At 47.3% G+C, this 18,567-nt stretch overlaps 1 protein-coding gene and 1 pseudogene across 1 annotated transcript in view; both read left to right on the top strand.

Moving 5' to 3' along the window:
• LOC119970380 (transducin-like enhancer protein 4) overlaps nucleotides 1-18,567 on the top strand; it is a 315,711-nt gene that overhangs the window by 147,710 nt on the left and 149,434 nt on the right.
• On the top strand, nucleotides 285-4,433 carry LOC119970534 (annotated as a pseudogene).

Raw genomic sequence — 18,567 nt, 5'->3', positions numbered from 1 at the left:
TTCACTGTGGCCACCACCCAGCAGTGTCCTCTGAATATCCTGGCCGCACCCTAGTACCTGCATCAGCCCTGGGATAACCTGGTCCAGAGGCTCAACATTATACTGGGGTCCAGCAGACTATCGACTGCTGTCCCCCCGGACGTTCCTGCCTCTACCTGATGAGCATCAGCAACTCTGTGGTGCTCACCAGATTGTGCCCAGAAGCCTGTCCACTGTTTTCACCCACTGAGGTGTGTGTCTCTGCGCTGGTGGTGGGTGGGGACGACAGCTATGATACCTTGATGATGGCACCTTGGAGCTCTCCTCCGAATTGGCCGGCACCAGCGGATAAAGATCCTGAGGGCGAATGGACAGGTGGTCAGTCTTGCATGAACAAAACATGTTTGATAGGCAATCGGGTGGGGTGGTGGATACTCACCTCTGCGACGCAGGCTGAAGGGGGTGGTTCAGCCATGATACCTCTTAACAGTAAATAGTTAGCATCCCACTAGATTAGTTTAACATAAATTACTTTATTAAGGATTAGGATGAATTATAGGAAGAGTACCGAGTAATCATTATGAACCATTAAACATGTATTTTTAGGACATAGCAGTAATAAGTAATCAATAGTGAAACAATCCAGGGTGCTGGTTCTGTTGTTCTGTTTCTCACAAACAAACAGCACAGGATGTTGCGATTGTACATAGCTGTCTGGATGAGGATCTTGGCATCAATCATGGGTTGCTTGCAATTCTATTGGGTGAAGTTTAAACCTGAGACTGCGACATGGTCCGCAGCACCTCGACAAGGTCCACCTGTGACTAGGACATGCCCCCCAGTTACTCGAAAATGCTGTGGAGCACCTCGGCAATGCCCACTTGACATTGGCACATGCTCTGCCATGCCTTTGCGAAGGTCCACCTGTGTCATATGCTCCAGCAACCGGGAGATGCTGTCGACGCACTCCGCCATGGCCGTCACTGACTGAGCAACTCCTTGGACACCACCACTCATGCAGTTCTATTGGGTGACGTTTAAACATTGCTTGCAATTCTATTGGGTGAAGGTTAAAGATTGCTTGTGATTCTATTGGGTGAGTTTAAACATCGCAGCTTCAGGGATTGGATCACATTCAACTGGGGCGGGCTATTGATTTTGAATGTTGTATATCTGATGATTTTGTGCCTTTGTTCTGTAGAAGGACCTTGGCAGCTTTCCAAGTTTTATCTCTCATGTACATGAAAGCAACCTTATAGAATATTAAACCATCTTTAGATTGTTGATGTGTCTGCTGCTCTTTGTACTGAGTTGAGCCACAGGAGAAAAGCCCACGTGGAAGCTGACTCAATACACAGGCCAAGGCCAATGTCGATGTTGGTGACTGATCTGTCCTGAGACACCCCCAGGGCCCATTCCTCATCGAGGAAGAGGACTCTGATGTCCGTCATCCCGCCACCTGTCTGGACCCTTGCCCGTCTCCTGCGGGGACAGAGAGAGAATTGTGAGCCGCACACTTCATGCATCGTGGGGCAGAGGTAGTGGCAGATGGGGCAGTGCCAGGGGGCCGATGCCAACTCACCCATGTGGTCGGGCGGAGTCATTGAGCGTCTTGCGGCACTGGGTGGTGGTCCACCTGGTGACACTCCCTGCGCTGATGGCCGCTGTCACTGCCTCCCTGGCTGCCCTGTGGCTGACCCCCTCGGGGGATTTCATCACATCCAACAGTTGGGCCAGGTTGACATCACTGAAACGTGAGGCCGGTCTGCCGATGGCATGGCTGAGTGCTGTCTGGAGTTTTCTCTGCGGGATCATTTTAATAGCTACTCACCCTCGTTCGCGGGGAGCTGCCGAGGGCAGTCCAGGTGAATCAGCTGGCGGGACCGTCTTTTCCGGCGTGAATTAACATAAGATGCCAGTGACAACCTTGCCAGGTCGGCCAGTGTGACACACCCAGCAATTCCCGCTCACTACCACACTGAGAAACTTTTCTGATAGGTCGCGTCCTCAGACTTTATTTTTAGTTTGTGTTTTGGTTGCAGTCAATACTTTCGATATTCGAGTTTTGTCCAACAGAAAATTTGTTGAGTGGTAATCTTTAAAAATTATAATTTTAAATGGATTATCAGTGATTTAAAAATATATATTGATTACAAGCATTATGTAATAAATATACTAGGTTATGTTTTTATCATAACTGGGGCTGGTTTAGCACAGTGGGCTAAACAGCTGGCTTGCAATGCAGAACCAGGCCAGCAGCGCGGGTTCAATTCCCGAACCGGCCTCTCCGAACTGGCGCCGGTATATGGCGACTAGGGGCTTTTCACAGTAACTTCATTGAAGCCTACTTGTGACAATAAGTGATTATTAATTAATGAATTAATTATCCATTGAAGCATAAATTTGCTTAAGCTAGAATACACAATGAATAAGGCTATTTTTCTTGCTCACTTTTGTCCCTCCTAAAACCCATTAATTAATATGGCGAGAACTACAACACAAATACTGTGAATCCTACATCTTTTAATCTATACATATATGATGTTCTAAGTGATTAAAGCCAGTCATACCTAAGAGTTAGCAATTCAGTCTATGCTAAAATTAAAATTGAGAGATCGTTTTATCTCAACAGTATCTCCTTCACATATAACTGTGCAGCTGGTTCTAACAATTGTTTTTTATACAATTTGGTTTGAAATAACTTACTGTGTAGCAATTTTTCTCTTTTTTTTTTCTTTTGTGTTTTCTGTGAATTCATTTTTTTTGGCTTTTTTTCAGCACATTCAAAACAGTTTGAAATGCTAATTATTCGATTTGGTTTGATTAAAATTCAAATTGCTGAGTGAAAATGTAGGTAAGGGTCACGGGATAACTAATGTGAAGTGCAGATAGTACTTCATTTTCCTTGCCCTTATAAAATAGGAAACTGGAACCCTCTGGGGTTGATGGTGGCTTTAGACATGGCATGATTGTTAGTTGTTTTTAATGAGCTATTTTAAGTGCTATTTGGAGTTTGGATGACCACATGGAAGATATTGGCAGTTAATTAGATTAAATAAAAAAGAATAGTGACCTTCATTTCCTGCTAATGGCCTTTTCACAAAGCGGAATGAACCAAAGTCAATCATGAAGAATTGTGAATTATGTTTGTTCTATGTCTTTCATACTTCAGTTCTTTCTATTGCAGATTAATAAACTATTCAGTTACGTTTTATGATTCTTCGTCAATCGGGCATTTTACATAGCAAACATACTTTATCCATCAACATTATGTGCATGCAAATTCAAAATATGGCTCCGGGCTGAGTGTGCGCTGAGGACCAGTGTCCGAGTTGGTTTGCGATTTTGGTCAACCAGCAGGGCTTCAGCAGCTGTACTGAAGGCAAGCCAAGCAGCACCCAGGTTCAATTTTGAACTCACGGATGAGCAGTATGAGTTCCAGACCACAGCACGGAAATTTGCTCGGGAGGAGGTGGTTCCTGCAGCTGCTGAGTATGACAGGAGTGGGGAGTATCCTGTTCCATTTATCAAGCAAGCATGGGAGCTGAGTCTGATGAACACACACATTCCCGCGGTGGAATTGGGGTGAGGCATCTTTGAGTCCTGTCTCATCACTGAGGAAATAGCGTACGGTTATACCGGCATTCAGACTGCAATTGAGGCCAACTCACTAGGGCAAATGCCAGTCATCCTCGCAGGCAGTGAAGAACAGCAGAAGAAGTACTTGGGGCGAATGACAGAGGCTCCCTTGATGTGTGCATATTGTGTAACAGAACCAGGTGCCAGTTCTGATGTGGCTGGGATCAGACCAGAGCAGAGAAAAAGGGCAACAAGTATATAATTAACGGTCAGAAGATGTGGATTACGAACGGGGGCAAGGCTGACTGGTTTTTCCTCTTGGCCCGCTCGAACCCAGATCCCAAAGCCTCTGCCGGCAAGTTCTTCACTGGCTTCATTGTGGATGCTGACTCTCCCGGAATCCTGATTGGGGGCTGGCTTCAAAACTGCAATTGGAGCGTTCAATAAGACCAGACCACCGATCGCTGCTGGAGTAGTTGGGTTTGGCCAAAGAAGGTTGGATGAAGCTACCAAATATGCTTTGGAAAGGAAAACCTTTGGAAAGTCGCTTGCAGAGCATCAGGCACTCCTTCCTGCTGGCGGAAATGGCTCTGAAGGTGGAATTTGCCCGGCTCAGTTACCAGAGAGTGGCCTGGGAAGTGGATCAAGGGCAGAGGAACACTTACTATGCCTCCATAGCAAAGGCCTTTGCAGGCGACATTGCCAATCAGGTTGCTAGTGACGCCATCCAGATCTTCGGAGGCAACAGGTTCAACAGTGAATATCCTGTGGAGAAACTGATGAGAGATGCTAAAATCTACCAGATCTATGAAGGCACTGCTCAGATCCAAAGACTGATTATTGCACGGGAGCATATCGAGAACTACAAGCAGTGAAGGAGCCGCACGTTCAGAGTCCAGCGCGAATATTGTAATCTAACTACCTATCATTCAGTGGTTGACAATGCAATTCCAAGGCAATTTGCCACCCCACACAGCCCTCCTTCTCTTTCTATGCAATGGGGAAATGGGGTTAAAGCATTAAAACCCATTGCCACCCAATTGAAGTTTACTTTTCCCGAGAACAAATCCTTTTTAATATCGACTGACATTTTCTCCAACTGTCTGAAGATGTGCAGGTTAGGTGGATTGTCCCTGCTAAATTGCCTCTTAGAGTCTTAAAGGTTAGGTGGGTTGCTGCATTACAGGGATAGAGTGGAGGTGTGGGTTTGGGTAGGGTGCTCTTTCAGGGGACGGTGTAGACTCGATGGGCTAAATCACCTCCTGCACTGTTTTTAAAAAAATAAAAAAAATTTCCATGAAAATCTAATCGTTGCAGGAAAACAAAATAAGTCTTTATCATTTAGTTTGGAATGCTGTAGCACCTTTATATTAACCAGAGCTAACAACGCAAAAATCTAACTGATGGTGATCTTAGCAGTTGATTACTTGTTCCGAGTCAGAGCCCTATTTTCCCAGTCAAGGGGCTCTAGCAAAACTGGCGGCATGGGAATCAAGGGGAAAACTCTCCGACCGTTGCACTCATACCTGACACAAAGGAAGATGGTTGGTTTTTGGAGGTCAAACATCTCAATTTCAGGGCATCACTTCAGGACTTCCCCAGGTTAGTATCCAAGGCCCAGCCATCTTCAGTTGTTTCATCAATGACCTTTCTTCCATTATAAGGAAGAGGGAATATTTGCTGATTTATTGCACAAGGTCCAGCATCATTTACAACTCCTCAGATACTGAAGCAGTCTGTGTCCAAATGCAGCCAAACCTGGACAATAGGTGTGGACTAACAAGTGGAAAGTAATATTTGCACCACACAAGTGCTAGACAATGACCACCTCCAGCAAGAGAGAATCAAACCATCGCCCCCGACATTTAATGGTATTACCATCGCTGAATCCCTCACTTATCAACATCCTAGGGGTAACCATTGATGGGAAACAGAACTTGACTAGCCATATGAAAACTTTGGTTAGAAGAGCATGCCAGAGACTGGGAATTCTGCAGCGAGTAACTCACCTTCTGCCCTCCCCAAAGCCTGTCAATCATCCGCAAGGCAGGAATGTGATGGAGAACTCTCCACTTGCCTGGGCGATTGCAATTCCAACAGCTCTCCAGAAGCTTGGCACCATCTAGGACAAAGCAATCTGCTTGATTGGAATTCTTTCCACAAACATTCACTCCCCCTACTACCGACACACAGTAGCAGCAGTGTATACTATCTACAACAGGATTAAGTGCTGGTTGTGACTTACGGGTGGGTCACGGGCAGGTGTCAGGAGGGTCGCAGAGCAATTGGTTATGGCATTCCCACGGTGGTCTTGGATCACTTGAAAAACACCCAACAGGCACTACCGTCTGTTTCATTGAGAATGGCGGCCGCTCCTGGCTTTTAAATGAGAACAAAATGAGGCTGTGTGCAGTCTTCCAGCCAGAAGCAGCAGCAGTGAGTAGGTCACATGCCCCACATGTATACCTGATGTCAAGCGCATTGTATGTAGGTGCTTTTGGTGCCAAATCATGGAGGAGAGCTTCTTACATTTTCTCGCTGCTAACAAGCAAGGCAAGAGGATTGTGAAGGTGAATCATTGTTACAAGAAAGAGACGTCCAGAAGATTATCTACTAGCCAGAATAGCACATCTGAATCTGCTGAAAAGAGCTGCTTAGGAGAGTCCAGGGCAGGACAGAGCAGTGCTACTGGCAGTTCCCAGGCCTCTGATTAACAGTCTACGAGGAAGAAACTTAACTCGAGAAGAAAGCAGCATTGAGATAATGGGTTTGGTTTTGTCAATTCTGTCAATGCAAATAAGGATGCAAAGTCCACGTGTGTTTGATGTAGGGAAGTACTGGCAAATGAGAGGAAAAGTGTCAGATTTTGAAAGAGAAGTGATGGGTGAAAAATGCCTTTTTGAGGTTGAGACCGAAGAGTCAGTTATTACCTTCCCGCTGACTTCAAATGAAAGGACGAAGCTGCTGTACCTGACCTGTGACAGCATATTAAAAACACTCCAAAATCCATGAGGCTGTCAGAATTCTGGAACAGCATATCCCAGGAGTATCCTGTGCTGAGTAAAACAAGTGTTTTGTTGCTATTGCCCTTGATGACGACAAGTGTTTGAGATTGGATTTTCCATGTTTACAAAGATGAAGGCAACAAAAAGGAACTGGCTGAACTGTGCATCTGACATGCACGTTGTCCTCTCCCCCTGTGAACCTGATTGGAGTGAGATTGTGAAGACCATGCAGGCTCGCCATTCACATTAAAGGTAAATGGATGTGGTGTGTGTGGCGAAAGTTGGCCGGCGTGGGTCGGGTAGGCTGGCTGGCATGGGTCCCAAAAGTCACCCGATTCGCGAAAGTGGGTCCCAGGAAAAGAAATTTGATAAACACCGATTTACAAGATGCCCTGCAGGAAGTCATCAAGGCTCCTTACGCATCACCTTCCAAACCCATGACTGCTACAATCTACAAGTACAAAGGCAGAAGACGCATGGGAACACCACCACTTGGATCTTCCTCTCCAAACCACACATGATCTTGATGTGGAAATATCATTTGAATGAATATAAAAAAATAGATTTTGTTTTGAAAGACCTTCAGTGGCTGCAAGGCACTTTGGAACATCCAAAGGTTGTAAAAGACATTATTTAAACAGAATGTATTATTTTGAAAGCAAAACCATTGCAATGTATTTGTTCACAAAAAATATCTGCAAGTCTTCAATGTAAACCAATTCCATCTGCAAGTTTGCTGACGATACAACCATAGTAGGCCGGATCTTGAATAATGACGAGCCACAATACAGGAGGGAGATGGAGAACTTAGTGAAGTGATGCAGCAACAACAATCTATCCCTCAATGTCAGAAAAACTAAAGAGCTGGTCATTGACTTCAGGAAGCAAAGTACTGTACACACCCCTGTCAGCATCAACCAAGGTGGAGATGGTTAGCAGTTTCAAATTCCTAGGGGTACACATCTCCAACAATCTGTCCTGGTCCACCCACGTTGACGCTACCACCAAGAAAGCACAACAGCACCTATACTTCCTCAGGAAACTAAGGAAATTCGGCATGTCCACATTAACTCTTACCAATTTTTACAGATGCACCATAGAAAGCATCCTATCCAGCTGCATCACAGCCTGGTATGGCAACTGCTCGACCAAAGACCGCAAGAAACTTCAGAGAGTTATGAACACAGCCCAGTCCATCAGAAAAACCTGCCCCCCATCCATTGACTCCATCTACACCTCCCGTTGCCTGGGGAAAGCGGGCAGCATAATCAAAAACACTTCCCACCCTGCATACTCACTCTTCCAACTTCTTCCATCGGGCAGGAGATACAGAAGTCTGAGAACACGCACGAACAGACTCAAAAACAGCTTCTTCCTCGCTGCTACCAGAGTCCTAAACGACCCTCTTATGGACTGACCTGATTAACACTACACCCCTGTATGCTTCACCCGATGCCGGTGTTTATGTAGTCACATTGTGTACCTTATGTTGCCCTACCCTATTATGTATTTTCTTTTCTTTTCATGTACCTAATGATCTGTTGAGCTGCTTGCAGAAAAATACTTTTCACTGTAACTTTGTACACGTGACAATAAACAAAATCCAATCCAACCCAATTATTACGAATCTCGAAGAAGAGGTTTAATTTCACTGCAATACTTTATAAATAAAAATGTGTATATTCTCCGGAAAGTTTTTATTTATTTTTGGGTATGAGATAAGAATGTGAATCGAGATGTTGCAATGATATAAAGTATGTTTACTGGCATACAATTAGCACATAAAGTTATTTAACACTATCTTGAAGCCAGTTCAAAAAACAATTGGCATACACCTAAGAAAAAATTATCCATCTGTCTCATGGTATTGGTTTCATGATCAAACATTCCCTGAATTAGATTATGATGCAAACGAGGTGCTGAGTAATGTCCCCTCTGCTCAGCTCCCAATCCATGAATTCCATCCCCTTATTATAAATTTCTCCAAACTAATCGTTCTGGGCTGGATTCTCTGCTTCATGACACGAGAAAATATTTATTTTGCGCCCGGCGCCCATTCCAATGCTCTGCTCTGGTCCCTCACTGGTGGCGATATCGAACATTGTGTCCCGTGCTGGTGGGTCTATGTAAAAACATCGTTTGCATGGATTTCAATATCATTAGCACTTGGACAATTCATGCTCCACCCCTCCACGATGCTCTGCCCCTCTTGGGCGGAAGTCACCCAAGCACAAATTGAGCGAGAAGGTAAAATAATTCTCAAAAATTCTACAAAATTGTGAGGCTTGTTGAGGGGTGTCTACCGGGGGTTGGGGGGGGGGGGGGGGGGGGGGGGGGGGGGGGTAGCGGGAACTTGGTGCTAAGTCCGTGGACTCGGGGTGTTCCCCTCAGGATTGGGGTGGCCAACTCAGACTGCCATTGCTGACGTGCGTGGATTTAAAACTATCCCTTTGGTACTACTCACAGGCTTCTAGCTGACTGCACACTGTGTCCTGTAAATTTTCAGAGAGCCTCTGGTTACCTGGGAACCCATCCAGGCCACACTTCTGGAAACTCTCAGACCCCCTGCTGTATCATCAATGTGTGGCCAAGCTCACTCAGTTGCCACCAGTATTGACACTCCTCAGTGCACTCACCAGAAGCGCAGCCCCAGTGCAGGAGAAGCAAGAGAATAGCAGAGCTTACCCCAAACAAAGGACAGATGCACCATAGCCTTTGGCACCCTTCATGGCACATAGCACCTCTCAGAGCAGAGGCCTCACCAGGGACACTATCCCACCCCACAGGACTACCAACTGTCCCAAAGCACTGCCAGACCACACCACCCGTGCTGCATCCATTCTGCCCCTGGGCAGGTTGTCACAACTTGTGAGTCACACCCAGGATCCACATCACACCGCAGCTACGATGCTCACCACCGTCTGTAGGACCTGCCCACACACAAGCCTCTAAGCATGGAGGCGATTGGTGGCACACGGTGTCCCTCTCCACGGCACAACCAGTTGCCAGTCTGCTGGCAGGATAACACATGGCCCACCCAGTGAGGAGACCCACAGTGGACCCCCCTATGGGAAACAGGACCACAGCACATATCACCGGCATTGGTTGTGGCAGTCAACGGTACGCCTGTTGACAGGGACAGGCAGTGAGGATCGAGGATCCCCACATCACAGGCCAGGTACCACTCTCTGATGGGGACAGGGTGCCGTGCAGATGACAACATATTGAAGGGGCCGGGTGAGGGGTGGGGGTTGGGTTGGGAGGGGATGGGGGGAACATCTTGAGGGTGGCGCAGCAGTACAACTCAGTGTCACCATGTAACCTGGTGGGCAAGAGAATACGCATCTTGCTAACATTTCTGTCGCTTTTTCCCCACACCGCAGAAAATGAATTTCAGAGTCACCCAGCTATTCTTGCTATCTACCTGGCCACACACGCCGTTGCAGATGCACTGAGGCTGGAGGAGCAGGGCCAGCCCCGGGAAGGACCCTTCAGAAGGGGAGCCTGCCCCAGAAGAACAGGGGCCAGCCAGTGAGTGCTGGCCAACCAACAGGCTGAGGAGGAGGTGTGAAGGAGGTGCCGCATCAGGCCACGCATATACTATCGGCGTTTGTCCTTCGAGGAGTTGCCGGACCGTCTGTGCCACTGAAGACTTCAGCTCAACAGCGAGAATGTGCCCCACCTGTTGCAGATGGTGGTGCACCTGGCACTGTAGGGGTTTGGAGGAGGACACCTGCTCCTGGTGGCCGTCACGGTGATGGCCATCGTGAGCATTTATGTCTCCAGATCATTCCAGGGCTCGAGCGGGGACCTGTGTTGGATTTCGCAAACGTCTGCACACTGGTGCATCCGCGATGTGATGGATGCCCGAGACAATCCCTTCCGTTCCTCCCTCGCCCACTACAGCATGAAACTCCCTTCCCCATAACATCTCAGTCCTTCACTCCACCTTGCCTGTCCCTGGGCAGGTGGTATCAGCGGGCCTTGTCCACAGGACCGGGGATGGTGACAACTCCCTGTGCGATGAGCCTTGGTGCTCTTCATCCTTTGACAAAGTCTGGCTCCTGACTTTAGGAACATGTTACATTGTCTGCCACTTCTCTCAGCGTGTGACACCATGTGGGACATTCATCTGTCGTGACGGCCCTGCCCCACTTCATCCTACAGCTCCCCCACCCCTGGCAACACCTCATGCCCGACAAATCCTCCACACCCATGTCCAGCCCATCTCTAACAGCCATCAGACAGAGGTGAGAAGCAGATCGGATTGTTGGTGCAAAAGTATTTAATGGTGAGTTTATACATTGGTGTGCCCTAACCTCTAGTTATCACCTGTGTACTACACCCATGTCAACTTTCTTATTTTATGTGGCCTGCTGCTCCTACTAGATGTAACCCCAGATAGCACATCATAAGTTGAGGCGGCATGTTGTGTATCTCTGACCCGTGATGCCCTAGTTGGACGTACTCTGGAGGGCGTGGATGGATGTTTGGGTGACAACATGTCACCCTGTTCTGCTCGCTGCCCATGAGATCCACCAATATCAGTTGGAGGGATTCGGAAGGGCTGAGGTGTTCCAGCAGCGGCTCTGCAGGAGGCACCTGTATGGGCTCTATCACTTCCTCCCCCCTCATGGTGCTCGATGGCCCTCGGGCTACTCCATGGGATGGAGGTAAGGCCAGAGTGAACTCTGGAGCCAACGGACGTTGCCAAATCTCGAGGCACACCTTCACTTGAGCCGTGGTCTCGATGCCCTTAGCCATGGAGCTCTGAGACTGGGACATGTCCCTCAGCGAGCCATGATCCTCACCAGTGGAACCACCATAGACCCAATACGTGGTCAAACAGGGCTGCGTCATCGCACCAATGTTCTTCTCCATCTTCCTCGCACCCACATTCCACTCTGTCACCCTGAAGCTCTCCGTTGGAGTGGAGCTAATCTACTGGACAAGCAGGAAACTATTCAACCTCCGACATCACCAGGCTAGAACCAAGACCACCCCAACCTCTGTCACCGAGCTAAGAATGCAGATGATGCCTGTGTTTGCGCACATTCAGAGGCCGATCTACAAACCATCGTCACCGCATTTGCCGAGGCATATGAGAGAATGGGCCTCAGACTAAACATCTGGAGAACAAAGGTTGTCTACCAACCGTTTCTGCCACACAAAACTGTCCCCAAACCATCAAAATCCACGGTGAGCCCTTGGACAAATTGGATAATGTCCCATACTTCAGGAGCTTCCTCTCGGTGTGAGCACACATTGACGATAAAATCCAACGCTGACTCCAATGCGCCAGTGCAGTCTTTGGGCGCCTGAGGAAGAGACCAAGACCTCAAACCCAGCACCAAGCTCATCGTCTACAGAGCAGCCATGGTCACCGTACTCCTGTATGCATCAGAAACATGGACAATGTACAGTAGATACTTCAAATCCTTGGGGAGATATCACCAAGGTTGCCTCTGCAAAACCCTGCAAATCCACCGACGTACCAATGTGAGCATCTGCTCCAAGGCCAATATCCCCAGTATCGAGGCACTGGTCACCCTCAAACCAACTGTGATGGACAGGCCACGTTTCTCACATGCCCAACACAAGCCTCCTGAAACCAGTGCTCTACTCTGATCTCCGCAATGGAAAGCGATCTTTCGGAGGGCAAAGGAAACGCTACAAGAACACTCTGAAAGCCTCTCTAAATAAATGCAACATTCCCATTGATATGTGGGAATCACTTGCCTTAGAATGTGCAAACTAGAGAAAAAGCATCTGCGAAGTTGCCAATCACCTCGAGTGTCATAGAGCGGAGCCTGCAGAGGCCAACAGCGGAAGGAGATTGCAGAATCCAATGTGTCCCACCACCCACCTCATCAAACTCCACATGCCAAGCCTGTGAACAGTTTGCGGATTGGACTATTCAGTCACCCACCTCGCTGGAGTGGAAGCAAGTCATCTTCGATGCTGAGCAACTGCCCAAGAAGAAGAAGAAGAAGAAGGAACCCCAGATAGCACATCAGAAGTTGAGGCGGCATGCTGTGTGTCTTGCCCTCTGACCTGTGATGCTCTACGCGGCTGTCCTCTGGAGGGCCTGGACCTAGATGGGCCCGACCCACCTTCAGATGTCACAATGACAACGCACCATCCTATTTTGCCCACTGCCCATGAAATCCACCAGTATCAGGTCGGGGGGCAGGGTGAGTGGATTTGCAAGGGCTGTGGTGCTCTCCTGTGGGAGGCACCAACACTTCCTCCTCCCTCAGGCAGCTCAATGGCCCCGGGATACTCCATGGAATCGAGCTGAGGCTGCGGTGAGCTCTGGAGGTGCCATTATCACTTGGCGCCATTGTCAGTCCTCGATGTCCCTCAGTGAGTGAGACACGTCCCTCAGTGAGTGAGACACGTCCCTCAGTGAGTGAGACACGTCCCTCAGAGTGAGTCATGTCACTCACTGCCTCGGTCATGTCCCTCACTGCCTCTGTCATGTCCCTCTGTGTCTGTGTCAAGTCCCTCTGTGTCAGCCAACGCACAGCCCTCGATGCCCTCGGCCATGACCCTTTGTGAATGGGCAAAGCTCTGGAGAGCCACAGAAATGTCCATGCGTACCCACTACATGTCTGCCTGTGCCAGAGATCCCCTGTTCTGCACCTCGGCCATCGACTGCAGAGTGTGCCCCAAGCCGTTCAATGTTAGCCTGGATACCACACATTGTCGACATCATCTTCTGTGCCTGAAGGTGGTTGGACTCCTTCAGCTGTACCTCTGCTGGCACTCAAAAGTTGCTGACATCCCCTTCTGTAAATCCTGGTTCTGTGTCTGCATGTCTATCAATGATGGGATCATACTTTCCAGAAGTGCAACACCTGCCCGGACTACAGCTGTTCCCTGGTTATGGGCAGCCCTCCGACCGCCTGCTCCCTCAGGAGTTCCCGCTTCCACCTGATGTTGTGATGCACGTGTGAAGTGTGCACCAGAAGGTGACCCAGGAGCCTCTTCATTAAAATGCCCTACTGAGGTGATGGGCTCTGTGATGCTGGAGGGTGCAGGTGACAGCAGTGAAGAGAAATTGGTGTCTTCCCCGAACTGGTGCTCTGGGGTGTGCTGAGGATGTGGCTGGGGGCCACAATCCCGGATGGCCTGGTCTTGTCTGATGTTGATCCTGCATAAGACAAAAGGCATGGTGAGATATTGGGAAGGGGTGTTCTGTGGAAGGGCGGTGACTCACTTGCTGTCGGAACATTAGTGTTGCATTGGGTTCTCACTTGTTTGCCACGTGCTGATCTCTGTACCGGCCCTGTCCTTTCCTCGGCTCTCTCCTTTGCAGGGGTTTAGTTCAGGGGTCCTCCCCCCTCGGTATTCTGCCGCTCTCATCTGATATGGGCTGCCTTATCCTAGGAGACACATGGCGATACACATGGAAACAAATTCGACAGGGGATCTTTAGCTAGTGGTTTGTATGTGCAAGGGTTTAGTGGAGTGTAGATTTTAAGGCAGGTGGGGTGTGGTTGGTCTCTGGGAGACTGGGGGTGATGTGAGGTGTGAAGGATGGGAGTGATGCCAGGGGCACAGAGGTTGTTATTCACCCGAGCTGCCCTGAGAAGGTCATTCATCATTTTGTGGGAGTCCGATGTGGGCCACGGCTCCATGCCAGTGAGGACGGATGGGCACACTATTCCCCAGGGTGGGCCGCAGACTCCAGCCTGCCCTTCTGAACAGAGCCTGAGAGGTGGTGGCACAGCTGGTGATCCGGAGGAGTGGGGGGTCACTAGTGAAGCCCCCTCAGAGGGGCAGAGAGCCAGGGAGATCTCCAAAGGCCACTGTGCAGGTGTCCTCTGATTGGATGAGCTTTGCTGATCCTCTGCATTAGGGCAGTGCTTCTGAGGAATGCCAATACCTGGTTGAGCTTGGCCCTTGATGATATAGTTGGGGTGTGATGGTGTCCACGGGGGCCTCCTGGGTGGGGGGTGGGCTCCCAGATGACCCGAGGTCTTCTAAGCATTTAAAGGACACAGGCAGCACTCAGCAGTGTGAGAAGCCAGGAGCCTGTAAGTAGCACCAAATGGGTGCATTTAAAAGACAAACTTCAGCAATGACAGTCTGAGCCAAGCCACAGTGATTCCAAGGGACACACCCTCAGTCCATGGATTTGGAAAGTCACTCCCTGATCCTGCCCCTGGCCTGGGCAGCCACACCCAGCAAGCCCAACAGTTGTCAACGGTTTTCAGTGTTTTTTTCTTAAGCCCCCCGCCCCAGCATGGTGCCCAGTCCATATTTGTAAATACTTGTAGTAATTCATGCCCGCGAGACCTCCACCTGAGAGGAGTGCAGTATCATGGAAGAATGGAGCAGACTGTGTCCATCCCGCTAAACACATTTAAATGCATGCAACTGCCAGTTTTGCCCTCTTCACCACCAGAGAGGAACTGGAGGTATGGCGGCCCAATCAACCTCCTTTTTGGTTGGATGCCTGTTTGTAATTTGCGTTTCCGGAGTTGCAAGGCAGAGAATTCACCCTTAGTCTCCCAAACGGAGAAGCTTGACATCTGTGTTAATTTCGGGTCAATCTACGGACTGATCTGTGCTTCTTTGTTCATTAGGAATTTGGTTAAATCTACCTTGCTATATGTTAAGTATGAACCTTTCGGGCAACCAAGAAAAATTATATTCAACTGCAGTTCCCAAAAGTAAAATGACAATGCCCTGTTGCTGCCCATTCAATTATCATGGTTCATCTGATAGTGTGGCATGCATCACTTCTGCAGACCTATTTGTGATATGATCCTGTACAATACTTTAATGCCTCTTTTATGCTTATTGGCACAAGTTGAACTATGTTTTGTATAAGCTTAGATGAAACTTATCATCATCAACCCAATTACTTAAGCTATACAAACTTTCTTTGAATTTAAGAAAATTACCAAACTTTGCCTCAATCATGGGATACTTCTCAGAAGAACTAAACTGGTACATCCCTATCAATTGGGATTTAATTTATAGGAGGAACAGTTCCTTAATTATCGTAAAAATTGTGAATTGAATCCAAGCACTGTGCTTTCTCATTGTGCTACAAGAACTCTCAATAGGTTGAGTCGTCTTAGATATCAGGGGATCATTGAACGCTTATAGCGAATGTATTTTCACGCACTCCCCCTTGGTCCTTATGGTTAGCCATGGGTATTGCTCTACTGTTTGAAATATTCAATGACACATACCAGGAAGATAGAATGTATACCCTATCCATGGCTGCAAATGATCAATGATACTAAACCAGGCTTTACAATTAATCTTGATTTCTGGTTCAAGAGGTCACAGTCATTCATAATATAACTTGCTTTTTCTGAACCAACCTTCTATTCATCTTACAGGAGGTCTGTGAAAATTGTGGAAAGGACTGTCAGGCTCATATTCCTCTTGGGAAGCTGCTTGCTCACAATGTTTTGCTTTGTAACCTTGGAAGTCACAATTCACAGAGTACCTCCTATTAGTTTGCAATAAAGTTTAGCTTCCACAATATTCAACAAAGCTGGGTGAGAGTATATTTTCCACATGTCATGAAGCTAAGCTTCAATTGTTTACATTGGTCTAGATAATTTATCTTAACTTCACAATTATGGAAGGAGACAGCTTTCATATCACAACTTCAGCTGAAGTGCAGGTGCTATTCATTTAGTGGTGCCTAAAATTTCAAACTATAATTGCCTGCGGCCATTCAAAATACTGCATCGAGTCTGTACAATTACATCACACATCCATGGTTAAAATATTAAGATTCCTGCTGAGTACCAGAAGTACTGTTGAGACCAGCACATAATCATGCATTCTGTTGACATATCCTCGAACAAAATAGTATAGGAGTTCATCACAACACATGCCAATGTTTTCTAAGGTTCCTGATAGAAGTCCTCCAAGGCTTCAACACTAGCTATCCAACTGAATTCATTCAGAATCACTGTATCACAACCTCAGGCAAGGTTGCATTAACCAAAGGGTTTGGGAGAGACAGACCAGCGAGAAAATAGATTAACTTCTTTCCTGCCTCTCAAGTCAAATATAGAATTATGGCTCCCCATTCTGCACATTGTGCTGAAATGACATGGAGGTCTTTCAATGCAGTGTTCTCGAGATTGCTTTGTAAAACTTCGAAGAAGCAATTCCACTGTCGATATAGGTAGAAATATCAGATCTGTACATGCTGTGCCTTCCTCGTACATGCTCTTAGTGTCACCTAAAGTCTTTGGGAGCTCTTGTCTGCTGCCCATTGTCCTCCCAATATGGCTTCAAGTCGGTAGGAATCTGAGGGGAAGCTGCAGGAGGTGGGTGGGTGCGTTGATGAGGGGAGAGGTGGGGTGCAAGCGGGGTATAGGAACTTTCCCATTGTGGGATTGGTCAAGTTTCAGGGCTTATTAGTTCAATGTCCCTTGAGATGTCCTCCTTCCCTTCTTCAAGGCTTTAATACCCCAAGTTTAAATTTCAGTATGAAGTGCCTTTTGCCCTTGTCTTGTCCCTTTTGGTTTTCCCTTTCTGTTGTAAGTTGAACCTTTATAATTTTAAAATTGTAGTCATTGGACCTGTCTTGTTTATTCATGATTTGCATCTCAGGCCCTGCATCTTTGGGTCAACTTCCTCTTTCCTGATTTAATATTGGCATATAATGAGTACCTCATGCCCACAGGACCTCCATAACTCGTACCTGAATTTTTCTCCAGAAATCAAATAACTTACTGTGCTTTGTTTTGCCTCCTAATATCTGTTGGATTTTTTTTCGAATTCCTCATTACATGTTTCTGTCTTATTATAATTTTAAAAAGTTACTTATAACTAATTACTGAACATATAGGATTTCAAGCAGAGCCAGGAGCGAGACAGCCATTTCATGTGGAAAGGATCAAATATCACACTATATTCAATGTGACTTTTTATGGAGACTGTATTTCCATAGTTAAGTGCAAGATGCATATTGCTCTAAATAGAAAAGCCATCCACTACCCAGACTATCAGGGTTTATCTAAATGGTTATGTTGCTCCCATGACTTAATCAACAACAAAAAATAAATCACCATGTAATTGATACTTGGGTCAAAGTCAAATAGTTGTCTTTCTGGGCAGCACGGTAGCATAGTGGTTAGCACAATTGCTTCACAGCTCCAGGTTCCCAGGTTCGATTCCCGTATTGGGTCACTGTCTGTGCGGAGTCTGCACGTGCTCCCTGTGTGTCCGTGGGTTTCCTCTGAGTGCTCCAGTTTCCTCCCACAGTTCAAAGATGTGCAAGTTAGGTGGATTGGCCATGCTAAATTGCCCTCCGTCCAAAAGTGCCCTTAGTGTTGGGTGAGGTTACTGGATTATGGGAATAGGGTAGGGATGTGAGCTTGGGTAGGATGCTCTTTCCAAGAGCCGGTGCAGACTCGATGGGCCGAATGGCCTCCTTCTGCACTGTTAATTCTATGATTCTAGAACCAATGCAATTACTGTTTAACTTCCTGCCTAGTCAAGGCAAACAGCACCAAAACAAAACTTAATCGACTGATGACAAATTCAAATGACAGGCAGTACAATAATCATGACCTTTTATTCATATTAATCATGTAGGTGTTGCTGGCTCGGCCAGCATTTATTGTTGATCTCAAATTCCCTCTGAGAAGGTAGTGGTGAGCTACCTTCTTGAACAGCAACAGTTCACGTGGTGTAGGTATACCCACAGTGCTGTAGGGAGGAAGGTCCAGGATTTTGAACCAGCAACAGTGAAGGAACAGTGACATAATTCCAAGTCAAGATGTGAGTGGCTTACAGCAGAACCAGCATATGTTGGTGTTCCCATGTATCCATTGCAGTTGTACTTCTAGATGGCATTGTTCATGGGTTTCGAAGGTGCTAAAGTATTGGTAAGCTCCTGCATCTTGCAGATGATACATACTGCTGCTACTGTGCATTGGTGATGGGATGAGTGAATGTTTGTGGATAGCGTGCCAATCAAGTGGGCTGCTTTGTCAAACTTCTTGAATACTGTTGG

Source organism: Scyliorhinus canicula, chromosome 8 (genome assembly GCF_902713615.1).
Source record: "Scyliorhinus canicula chromosome 8, sScyCan1.1, whole genome shotgun sequence".
Lineage (NCBI taxonomy): Eukaryota > Metazoa > Chordata > Chondrichthyes > Carcharhiniformes > Scyliorhinidae > Scyliorhinus > Scyliorhinus canicula.
Note: the sequence above shows the minus strand (reverse complement) of the source record. Positions and strands in the feature narration are given on the sequence as shown.